Source organism: Rhinolophus sinicus, chromosome 14 (assembly GCF_057876585.1).
Source record: "Rhinolophus sinicus isolate RSI-liver-muscle chromosome 14, RSI-T2T, whole genome shotgun sequence".
In the NCBI taxonomy this organism is placed as follows: Eukaryota; Metazoa; Chordata; class Mammalia; order Chiroptera; family Rhinolophidae; genus Rhinolophus; species Rhinolophus sinicus.
In genome coordinates this window covers 8,937,558-8,950,412 of record NC_142514.1, presented here as the reverse complement: position 1 = coordinate 8,950,412, position 12,855 = coordinate 8,937,558, and the positions used below count along the sequence as shown (strand labels likewise).

The 12,855-nt window shown below is 42.2% G+C and overlaps 1 protein-coding gene across 5 annotated transcripts in view; it reads right to left on the bottom strand.

Moving 5' to 3' along the window:
- Window positions 1–12,576, bottom strand: part of PRDM2 (PR/SET domain 2) — a 111,679-nt gene extending 99,103 nt beyond the window's left edge. For 2 of the 5 annotated variants that reach the window (XM_088790124.1, XM_088790125.1), the window contains exon 1: window positions 12,442–12,576. The gene's annotated coding sequence lies outside the window, so the exon portion shown is untranslated. The remainder of the gene's footprint in view (window positions 1–12,441) is intronic. The other 3 variants (XM_088790126.1, XM_088790127.1, XM_088790128.1) reach the window with 3 other exon arrangements.
- Between the last annotated feature and the right edge of the window lie 279 nt (window positions 12,577–12,855).

Here is a 12,855-nt window from a genome sequence, read left to right as displayed (position 1 = left end):
AAGTGGGAAACCCTGCACGGCAGTGAGCCCGGGGGTTTGAGGAGGGGCAAGGATGCCAGTGCGGCTGGTGCACAAAGTGGGAGGGAAGGTGGAGGAGCGGACGTCAGAAAGGCCTGGGGGGCAGGAGGAGCAGAATAATAAATAAAGAGAATTTAGATATTAAAAAAATAAGAGCTTGATTTACATGTAACTTTTCAAGATACTGCTTCCAAACTCTAGGAGAAATCATCCTTACAAAGATTTACGTTAATATATGTGGGTTTTGCAAGGTAAGCACTGTTCACCAGAATAGCTACAGGAGGTTGGAGGTGGCAGAAGTGACCTAATGTGACATAGATTTTAAGAGACCGTACGAGTGGAGGTAAGCACACCTCTTAGGAGGCTAATGCCCCAATCTAGGCAAGAGATGATGGTCGCTTGGCCCAGGTAGTAGAAGAGACGTGAGAAGTAACTGGATCCTGGATATTTTTTTAAAAAATAGAGCCCCAAGATGTGCTGCCAATTAGATGCTAAGTATGAAAGCACGAGAGTAAGGCAGAGCTGACACCAGGATTTGTACCCTAAGGCCAGGAGCCGCCACTTTCTGAGATGCTGCCTTCTTCTTTCCATGTGCTTTGCATTTGCTTTTCCCTCTTTATTTAACACTTTTGTCTTCCCCTTGCCCTCCCCTTCTGTAGCTGCTAGCCCACAAGCACAACTGAAAAAACTGAGACGCCCTAACATCTGAAGCCTGATAACTAAGACATGAGTGTACATTCGTCCCCCTATATCTGCGGGGGGACTGGTTCCAGGACCCCCTTGCAGATGCTCACGTCCCTTATATAATGCGGTGTAGTATTTGCATAGAACCTACGCACATCCTCCTGTACACTTTAAACCATCTCCAGATTACTTATAACATCTAATACAACATACGTGCTATGTAAATAATTGTGATACTGTATTGTTTAGGGAATAATGACAAGAAAAAAAGTCTATGCATGTTCAGTACAGATACAACCATTGTCCGCCTGACTACATATTACACACATCAGCAACAACCTAACTTTTTTTTGCCCCAAATATTTTCAATCCTCAGTCAGTTGAATCCACGGATGCAGAACCTATGGCTACAGAGGGCCAACTGTGCTTAAAACATTTTCTTTCATTTGTTATCTTAATTAATCTCAACGTTTTCTTAGTAAACATTTAGAATATAATTTAGATTGTTATATGATTAATAATCTTCTCTCTGACTTTCTACACTGACTGTTCCCTCTTTGTCCGAACAGGTATACATTCATCATTTCTTTCCAAAGAAAAGAAGGATCTTAACCTTTTTTTTTAAGAGTTCATGACATACCTGTATGCTTGGACCCTCCTGCTAATTGCTTCTAATCCTAATGGCTAAGAACCAGACCCTCATTTTTCTCTCTCCCTCTTGACTCCTAACACTGTCAAATTATACATCTAAAATATTTTACAGTATCAAAAGCACTGCAATCAACATTGACTTCTCTTCTCGAATGATATTTTTTAAGTTAAATTCTATACTGAACTAAACTAAAAACAAGGGATGTTACAACAAAAAAACTGAGACTTTGGCAGTGTCTCTCTACGGAGGGCCATTGCATTTTGGGCTGGGCAACTTTTCCCCGTGGGGGACTGTCCCTCCCTTTACGGCCATTTAGCACTGCCCTGGTGCAATCAATGCCGCAGTGCCTACTCACATTTTGACGTCAAAAATACCTACACACGTCCCCAATACCCTCCCAGGTGAAAACCTTTAAACTGTAGACTCTAAAAGTTGTTACTGACGGAAGTTCCTTAAGATTCCTCCAGCACCGCAAACCCCTGCAGAAGTGTCATGGCAATCCTACATAACTTTCCCACGAGTATTCAGTGTTGACTTCAACAGCACTGTTTTTACATACCCACTTAATACCTCAAGGTCAAAGTCTTATCAAATGTGAGAACTTGAACTAGCAATCCGATCAGTGTAGAGACAAAGAGGAACCTTTCCATACATATCATTTAATCTTAATTCTATCAAATTTTTTTAAATGCTAAACAATTAAATACCTCTGATTTTCCAAAGGTAAATACTGAAAATCTTAAAATCCCTAGGACTTCTCTGATCCTGGCTTATGCCTTAGTTTCTGTTTTGGATTTCTATGCCTGACCAAACCTTCTTGAATATTTTTACATATCCCTCCCATTCCACCTTGTTGACATTTATCAGATAAAGTACATTAGGCACATATACAAATATAGAGCATGCAAATTATCACCAACCATTCTTTACTAATATCACACAGTCCTAGAAAAATAAGAGCCTGAGCTTGATTTTACATATCCAAGGTGTTAATAATATACATGTACTTAACTTGTTAAGCTATTGCTTCCAAATTCCAGGACAAATCATCCTTACGAATATTTAACTTAATAATATCATAAAGATGATTTGATTATACACGATCAATACCAGTACAGCAACGATAAAATTAGGGTCTTTATTTAAATACTGGTCCTTTAAAGTGTCAAGACCACCGGAACAACTGGTAAGCTGCTGTCATCTGACATGGAGGGCCAGAGACCAGAAAACAGAGAGATATGCAGCACCCCATTCTCTAGCCAGACTAACTCTGCAACCCCAGTCTCTACGCCCCCCAACAACCCATTCTCTGAGATAAGGCAAAGTAAACTAAAGACAGACACAAAGTAACATTAACACATACAAGAGGTTCAATTGTCATGTGTGCCCTTTGTAGACTTGTAAGAACTACAAAACTATATGAAAGGCAAAGCAGCACATTCTTTAAGATTAGTTTAAGTCTGGGAAGGAGGGGAGAGAATTAGGAAAATAGTTATTTGGTTTGATTTGCATGTTCACCTGTAAATCACTGATAGTATTTTACAATTATTCTTTTGGACCAGTTTAGACCTTTTGGGGCTAGCTGTAAAATAATTAAATTTGCAACATTCACTTAGAGGTCATTACTAATATTTCATAATTACTTTTTTAAGTTAAAAAAAAAATCCCACATTGTAATATCAAGACTCAGAAGAAATTATTTTAAGATTCAGGAAGCAACATATAGCTTATGGACAAATAGTAAAACAGAAACAAAAACTAGTGTGGTTGTATTAAAATTTAAAAGATCATAAATGCAAATGAAAACATGAACTAGACAAAAAAAGCTTGAAAAAAACTTTTGTGAAAGGTGTCTTAGAAAGTGCATGGCCTACATAAGATAAAAAAAGATTCTAAAACTACATAAAGTAGATCTTTTATGGTAGATAAATATCATTTTGGTGAACACAAAGATGATTAATCTATCAGTGGAGATTTACAGTGTTTAATTAACACTTAGCTTACTCTGACCAAAAGATTCTTGCAATCCAGAAAGTGCCAGAAAAGTAATCTGAAAAGTCTAGAAAATCTAGAAGGAAAGTCTAGGAAAAAATCTAAACTATGCCAATACTCAAAAGCCATTTTTACTCATTTATAAACACAGCTAGTATACTCGTTATAAAAAAACTACCACTCAGAATCCCTATCAGAAGAATGGAATCACCAAATCACAACCTATAAATTCTAGATAGCAACATGAAAATACTTAGCACCTACTCGTTGGATTAAGCAAAAGCATGTAATTCATAAATATTGAACCTGCCCAGGAATTTGCTAAATGAAAAATCATTCATTTTCCTTTTCTAAAGTAACAATTTTCACGATAATCATTTAGAACATCTAGTTTCACACTAAAAACCATAGCCCCAACTTTTACTTTAAAAGGCAGACTATATTGCCAAATTAAATAAGCTAAACCAAAAAAATCAAACCTGGTATGTTTATCATTTTAAGAATAAAGAGATCACGTGTGTGTGCGCGTGTGTGTATAAGAGAAAGACAGAGAATGCAGAAGATTTGGTAAATTGCTGAATCAGAGGGTGTAAACTCTTACAGCTGGAAACTGATTGTTCATGTCTCTCACCCTCTAGAATGATCTCTGCCCAAGGCTAAAAGGCAATGGTTTAACAGAGATATTCAGGTAGGAATTTCCCTACCTAAAAAGTGAGCAATACAGACAATAGAATGCTCACAAATAAACCAGTAATTTCTCCTATTTCAATGAATTGGTTTCCTCAATGAGGCTCATACTCCACACGCAAATATCCCAGGGCCTGATTCCCCAAATTCATAGGGCAATATCCTGACACAAACCTTAATAAGGAGGCAGAGTTTAGTGACTTTATTGCAGGATTGGATACAGAAAACAATTTCCACAGAAACAGAGGGGAAAAAGCAGAGGGTCTGCTTTAGAACTCCAATGAGAAAATGGGGTTGATTAGAGCTTCTGTTTGAAAGATGTAAGTTAAACAACACCATAGTAAAATATTAAATAGGAAACGGGTGGACGTGCTAGGAAAGTACTATAAATCTAAATTTAGATTACAACACTCTAGGGTTTTTCCCTCCCTTAGAATCTTTCTCCTTTACTTGGAAAAAAGGGGGGAAAAAAGATTAAGGGGAAATTTTTCAAAAAACACTGCTCCAAGCATCCATTAACAAAAAGTTAGCTTGGCGATAAATGTTTAGCAATTGCTGACTATTTACCATCTACCTAGTTGAGGTTACGGGCAGCTATTAGCATATGCTAAATTTATGTATCTTGATTAAATTTATACATCTAATCATTATAGTGCACTGAACATGTAATTTATTACATCACAAATTCCAGGTTTTCTGAATTTAGGGTTTCTACAGTAATTCCCTCTAACCCCACAATTAAAACTACCTAGTTCCTCTATAGAAATAAAAACATATTACTCTCACTAACAGGATATTCTTCCGTATGGTGCTAAAAATAAAAAATCACTGTCAATTTTCCTGGATGAAGTAACTCCACCCAGTCAAAATACCCTTGAATTAAAAAGTTAATTTCCTTTCCTTAGTTTCAAGACAAATTGCCAAAAAATATAGACGTAAAAATCCACATGAAAGGGTGGGTGGATGAGGGTACAAATGCTCTGATAAGAACTGGGCCACAGATTCAAAATTATATTACAAGTCCTACCACCCCCAAGACAAGTTCAATTTAACCAACTGTTGACTGTATATTCTGTAAAACAGCATTAAAATCAAAGAAGTTCCTATAAAATGGTACCTTTCTAATACCTCCCTACATTAGATGTATAAAAACTTTAAAGTATTATAAAAGGAAAATTAAATTGATTCTTCCCTAACACTCAAATGTCAAACTTCCAACTCAAACACACAATTTCTAAAGCAAGATGCCACGATTGTTCACTTCACCATTTCCAAAATAAAATAAATTCTCAGTTAACCCCTTTGAGTTATTCTTTTTCCACCTCATGAAATTACCAATGCAGATGTTCCTGTTGTGATTAAATATTCAAAACACAGAGATTTTCAGGAACCCTGCAAAATACTTCTGAATTTCCTGAAAAGGGGACGAAAGCTTCAGCAACGTTACACACTAGTACTGGCACTCACGTATTCACTTCCTCATATAAAGATCCTCTAAGCATTAATATAATCACCTCACAAATGGCTGCTCAGCGCCATTTGGGGGTTTTCCTACACAGAATACACAGGAAAACCCGTGTTCCACAAACTACATTTGAATGACAAGGCGGATTCCTGAATTGATAAGTGAACAACCTAAAGCAAAATCGGAAGTTAGACCAGATAGAGTGACAGACAACTCACCATATTCTGCTAAGGTGTCAGGCACACATATCACGTCAAGATTCTAAAGGTCTTCCCCCAAAAGTTTATTAAGGTATTAACTATTTTGATAGGGAGCAACTCTTCTACTTCGAATACAACCTGAGGTTTGGAGTCTACCCTCTAAACATGTCACTACTTCTGTTCTCAAGAGTATTTTAAAATAGCAATGCCTGTTGTTTGTAAAGCAATGTTGGTGTGTTTCTCTACAGTTTAAGAAGCTGTCATACCCACCTGAGTCTCTATTTTTTAAAGGAAAGTGTGTTTCCACAAAATAAATTATTTGCAGTTCTTGTTTCAAGGTAAACATAAATGCCTCCCCGTTTACGATTAAAAAGGAAAAAAAAAAACAATGAAAGACTCTCTTGATGCTACCGTGTTTCCCCGAAAATAAGACCCAGCCGAACCATCAGCTCTAATGCGTCTTCTGGAGCAAAAATTAATATAAGGCCCGGTCAAATTTTAATATAAGACCTGGTATAATATAATATAATACAATATAATATAAATACTAGGTCTTATTTTAATATAAGGTCTTGTATAATATAATACCGGGTCTTACATTAATTTTTGCTCCAAAAGACACATTAGAGCTGATGGTCTGGCTGGGTCTTATTTTGTGGTAAACCAATGCGACCCAACTGAGGGTCTGTGAAGAGCACTAACAGACTAGAAGGCGTAGCCTGTAGTGGGGCAGAGGGGTGAGTTCCAGGTTAAATGTAAACTTGACTCCGTGGGTAGGAACCCCCCGCCCCAGATGCTGCGTGAGTTTATTCCAGCCACTCTCACTCCCGACCCACTCCAAAAGCCCTAAAGGCCTTTAGACAAAGATGGAAGAGCCCACGAACACATGCAGGGCAGGAGCCACAGCCAGAGCCTGGTTGCATGTCTGCCCATCAGGAAGGCAGCTTCCGCCACCTGGAAGAACAATGTGGAGCCACACGGGTTTCGTTCTGAGGAGAGCGACAAAAACAAAACAAGGTTAACAGTTTAGGAAGATTAAATTGACAGGAAAGAGTGAGAACATAGGTGGAAAGAGGGCAGCCAGAAAGACTGGGGCCAGCAAGCCAGTTAGAATCTGCAATGACAGCAATAAGGGTTTGAACCACAGGTGACAGCTAAAAGGAACCAAAGAAGTGACCTACACGACAGAGAAGAATGGACAGAATGTATAATAAAAGGGGATGGTGAAGACGGGTCCAAAATGTGGAATGTGACTGACGGGAAGAATGAATATAGTTCAAAGGTAGAACAGCCAGGAGTAGGGATGGTATTTAAGTGGAAGACCATGAACTCCATTTTAAAGACTTTGAGGGGAGGCCAGACATCCACAAGGAAAGACGCATCCTTCCAATGGGGATAAAAAGTCCCAGCACCGACTGCCTTCCTGGCTGGGGACGGAGATTTACAAGTCTTCAGCCACAAAGGGGTGCCTAGGAAAAGACAAATTGACAAGGGAAGCAACATCCAGAGAGAAGATGCAGGATTTGGTTTTGTGAAAGGCATGGAAGGGACTAGAAAAAAGTCACCCCCTCCACCATTTTCAGCAGGGGCAGAAATGGGAAGACAAAAAGGTTAAGAACCCAGAGCTAACTTGCCAGAGTTTCTCTCGACAATAACTGTGCCCCGTTATACCTCTTTATTGTATTAGGAGAGATATCTAAGAAAAACACTATTAATCTTTTTGAAAAACCTAGTATCACCAATTGCTGGCACAGTCTTCATCTATTCATCTCAAAACATCCCACTGAAAAACAGAAGTGATCGTTGTCCCCACTTTACAAACAAGAAGAGGCCAGAGAGGGTAACGGACCTGCCACTGCCAGAAATAACGCAGTCTCTGTGCTTGGTCCGTGCTGTAGTTTATTTGCACACGGAGGGCAAGCTCAGTTAAATTACTAGGGGATCACATCGGTACCACATTTATCTCCCGGAACAGGTGAACAGGACCTGTTCAGTGACCTCTAACAAGTGGTAACAGAGCTTCAAGAATCCTCCTTTTTAAAACGCCTCCTTTCAGAGGGACTTGAAAACTGGCTCTTTCCAAATAATGGCGAAGTCCCTAAAATAAGCTTCACAAAGTGAGAAACATTAGAATGTCATTTTTATACTCAGACTCCAAATTGTGCTTAATTTACACTGCCTTAGTAAGGTCGTGGGTTACGCACAGGACTCATACTAAAGGACAGAAGTGCCGGGTGAATCTCCAAATTCTTTTCAAATTTTGATGGCATCATTTAAACTATTTGAAAATGCCACCGAATCCCCACCGGAGTTTAATGTAGTCTTAGTGGAACTACTTATAAGCACATGTAAAATCTGTAGGTTTAACCAATTTCCAGACAGGCTGCCCACGGTAATCAAACTCACAGTTGCACTTGGCGTTACATATTTCAGGCAAACTGTGCCAAGAAGTAATTTAGCTCTTTCAAAGCAAAGCCTATCATATGATTTATTGCAAGAGCCACAAAATACTCTTTTCACCAAAATGGCTGGCAAACATATACAAGTATTCAGTGAAACCTCTTTTATTGCATGTTCCAAAGGACTAATAAATGAAAACACAGTATAGGTATGACATAACCAAGACTCTAAGAATAAATACTATACAGTACTGAGAAAAATATTGTAAGCATATTTCACCCCAAATGAACCAGATTTACTATATACAATAACTCTACTTCATGGTTCAGGGAAGTGGGGGTGGGTAGTGAAAGCCATTCTCCCTAAGAAAGAATATTTAAATGACACATGCATTCATTCCAGGGAAATTATGTGGCTCTTCTGTACTTCAGAAAGTCACCCCCACCCCGTTACCAAATGGTCCAGCAGCACATCTCTTTGTGTTTTATTTATCAGTAAGTTCTAACTAGAGTACATTTGCCACATTAAAATTCAATCTATACTACCTATAGATTTACAAATACAGGTTTACAAAGAAAGATGTGAGACAGTGTAAAAGTTTTTTGCCCAGGGAAAGCTGTATTAATGATGCATGTTTGCCACAAAGCTCAATAAGCTATCTTTATATTATAAAGTAATAAATTAAAATGACATAAGCACTTTGTAAGGAAACCTTCTCTGCTCATGATAAAGTCATCACTTTTGGAGCCTGTGAACTGGTTGTTCCCAAAACAGAAAAAAAAAAGATTTTATTAGAAAAACTAGTTTGGTAGAACATCAGTCTTCAATAGCCTCACTGTCTAGGAGAAAAGACAGCTGTGTCTGTGCTATCCAGTATACTAGACCACAAGCGTAAATTATTCACCATGCATCGACGCTAGGAAAATGTATTCAAATTTCCTAATGATTTAACCTCCATACTGGGGATGCTGACCCTGTGTCAGGAAAACAAACCTCTTCCAAGTCCGGGTTACCTCGCTTTGTTTCATCCCTTGCCACACAACAGACACCAGAGCAGAAGGGCTGAAAGTGACCATTCAATGACGTCATAAAGCCACATATAGGAGGGAACGTCCACAGGCCACTACATCCTTTCCCCAGTTTCAAGGTGGATTTCATGTAAGCCAGAGTCTATTCTTACAGTTTTTTGACTATAGCGATTCCATAAACTGCTTCAGTGATTCAACCATCCAGTCAGAAGAGCGTCCTTTAATGCAGTGGTTGAGAACTGGAGTGACTTTGCCCCCGAAGGGACACCTGGCAATGTCTGGAGACTTCATTGGTCGTCCTGACTCGGGGGAGGTGCTCCTGGCAGCTCAGGGTAGAGGCCAGGGGTACTGCTAAGGAGCCTACAAGGCACAGCACAGTGTCCACGACTGAATTATCCCGCCCAAAATGTCAACAGCGCCCAGGTTAAGAAACCCTGCTTTCATGGAACCTAAGTATTGCTTTCAGTAATGGAATCCACAGCTTTCAGTCGCGCTGCGGAGATTTTTATGGCTCTATCTATAAACTTCTAACTTCAAAAGGAGAGCGCCAGCCCACTCCTGCAGACCTCTAACCAAATGCTGTGAAGGGTGACTGAAGGGTGACAGCCTCGCTGAGGAACACCAGTCAATCCGTGCAGCACTGGGCCCACGTCAGCAGTATCAGTACTAATGACTGTCAAGCAATGTTCCCGTCATCTGGAAACTCCCTATACCGCCATGCAAGTTTGACAATTTTCCCCTCCTGTCCACCTACTCCCTTTTCACTCCCCACTACAGTGTTTTCTAGTAGCAGCCCAGGTTTTTTTTTTTTTTCCCTCCTGCATCGGTATTAAAAATAGCATAAAAAGCAAGTCAGAAGACATGAAAATAGTAAATAACCTAAGGTGCTTTCCATCCCGGAAAGCCTATGACTTAACAGGACTTAAAAGGTTTGTAAATCAGATCTGGAACTTGAAAAGAGATCAGCAGCTTAAAGAAACAGTCCCGTGAATAAATAAAACATCTAATGTAAACAATCATCAAAAGAATACGCGTGCAGAGATATGAATGTAATGCACAGACCCAGCTGAGGGAGAAGAAAAGCGAGCTGAAACTGACTGCTGCTTCTTACAACTGCATTGGCGGGGAAAATGCATATTTAGGGACTAAAAAACAGAATTTCCATTTTCACATATCTTAAAAGATTGCAAAACTTTAAAATTCACAATAGAATAGCCTTTCAAACAAATCTTCATGAAAAGAAAATCTTGGGCTATAGAAAGCTTACTGATCAATATGGAATTGATAAATAAATGATGGCCCATTCATATATTACACAACCATTAAAATCACATTGAAATTTTAACGGCATGGATATATGCTCATGATATTGTTAAGGGAAGACAGGTTACAAACAATATACACAATATGATATCAATCCTGTATAAAATGTAAATATATCTAAGTGCATAAATACAAATAAGTAAAGAAATACACACATGCACACCACGAGAGATGAGAAGGAGGTCTGCCAAAATGTTCAGTGGTTATCTGAGCAGTGGGAAGATTATGGCTGATTTCTATTCCTTCTTTGTGCTTTTCTCTTATTTTCTCATTGTTCTAGAGTGAGAAACTTTCGTACCTACAAAACTAACACATTATTACAAATTTGAACCGTACTGTTTCAGGAACTGTCCACAAAATGAGAAAAAAAAAAAATCTGAATATGCCAACTCTTCAATTAAAGAAACCACCTTTCAGAATCAGGAAAAAAGAAGCTTTATTGAGCATTATTATTATGTGCCTGGCACTTTTGTAAGCGCTTCAAACGTACCCACTTTTAACATCAAACCAAAAAAGATGTGTAAAGAGGGCCCTGGAATAGCAGAAGCTGTGAACAAATACTAGTCCCACTGCGAATTTCAATCTCAGTTTCCATAGTTTGAAAAGAGAGATTTGACTAAAATGATCTTGAACTAAAGGTCCTCTCATGGCTACACCGGGATTCGACACGTCAAAGAGTGTGGTCAAGCGTTTGTAAGGAAGCTTCTGGCGAATGGAGCAGCTGCAGGCCATCTCAAAAACTGACCCCTTATAAAGAACATATGATTGCGTCTCGCTTAGTATTTTTTACTGCAAATTTCTTAACGTTTTAAAAAATAAAAAGACCTACATTTTCCAAATACTAGGACCCAGTGATCAAACTGACATGAACTCTGGTATCGTACGTAAGGGAATCAATCATTGAAAGGTCCCGCATGTTGTTAACCGTTGTGGTTGCTTTTAACAATAAACCTATAGTAAACAAAAACTTTAGAGAAATATTCTAGCCGCGTTCTGGATAAAGGGGGTCTAAGGACCTGGCGGGATTCACCGGAAGGCGTTCCACTTCTGAACTAAAACCAAAAACCTCAACACAACATTGAATGAAAAATGAGGGGCCGGCATGAATTTCCTCTCGAGGGGAAATTCCATCTGCGTAGTTCAGGGAAAGGGGGCTTCCCGGCTAAACGCGGGATGGTTCCCGCAGGTCACCGCCCCACACAAGGTGGCCAGCCGTGGGTCGGTGGTCCCCGCGTGGGTCGCAAGGAACCAACCACGGAGGTTTGGGCAGAAACGCTCATGTTAGGTCTACTTCATGTCTCACTTGCCACCATCAAAAATAGGTGCGTGACTATCTTTAGTTAACAAAATAAATCTGCAAGTGCAAGTGCACGTCTGTTAAAAACAAAAACAGCGGAGGGTCTCGGGCAGGAATACCGAGGGAGCCCGTTTCCAGGTGGGACCCGCACAAAAAGTGTTGCGGACACACAAAGACGCAAGACACACACCGAGGAGGCGAGTGGGAAAGGCACGTTCGATGTGCACACAAAAGAGAAGCAGCACAACGACTGGGAACTGCAAGGGCCCGGGGACCCCCGTGTCGCGTCGCCGCAGCCCCGGGACGGCGGGTCCCGGTGGACACGCAGCCAACGGCCCCGCGGCCCCGCAGCTCACGCGTCCGCCTCGCGGGGCGCGCGGCGAACCAACGTCGACAAAGCGAGTCCCGCAACTTCCCGGCGGCGGCCCCGCGGCCGGGCGGAGCGCTGGGCGCCGCGGGGAGGGACCCCGGGCCTCCGAAGCGCCGCGTCTGGTGCAGGGGCCCCCGCCGGCCCGGGACGCCGGACCTCGGAGGGGGCGCGTCCGCCCGCCCGCCCGCCCGGCCGGCCCTGCGCGCCCGGGTCCCCAGCGTGTCGCCCCCGCCGCCTCGCTCCTCGCTCCTCGCGGGCAAGAACGGGCGTCCTGGCGCCGCGCCCGCCGCCGTCCCTCAAGCCGCCCGCCCAGGCCGCCTCTTACCTGCGCCCGCCACCCCCGCGCCTCACAGCGCCGAGAGCCGTCGCCCGCGCCGCCACCGCCGCTCCGCCCGCTTCGGCGCCCGCGGCCTCGCCGCCGCCATCTTGGCTCCGGTCGGAAGTGACGTCGGGCGGCGCCGGCCGCGGCCTTCGCAGCCCGAGCCCAGCGCGCCGTCGCGGAGGTCTCCGGCCGCACCCGGCCCGACGGCCACGGGCCCCACGGGCCTCGACGCGCTGCCTCCCCGAGGTCCGCGACCCGGGCCGCGCAGGACTCAACCACGAGTCGCGCAAGCCCCTGACTCCCCGGGGCCACCGGGGCCCCGACGCCTGGCGTCCGAGCGACTCGCGCTGGCGGGGGCCGCCCTCGCAGGGACACCGCGGAGCCCACGGACGACGACGCCTCGAAAAGAAACCCCAG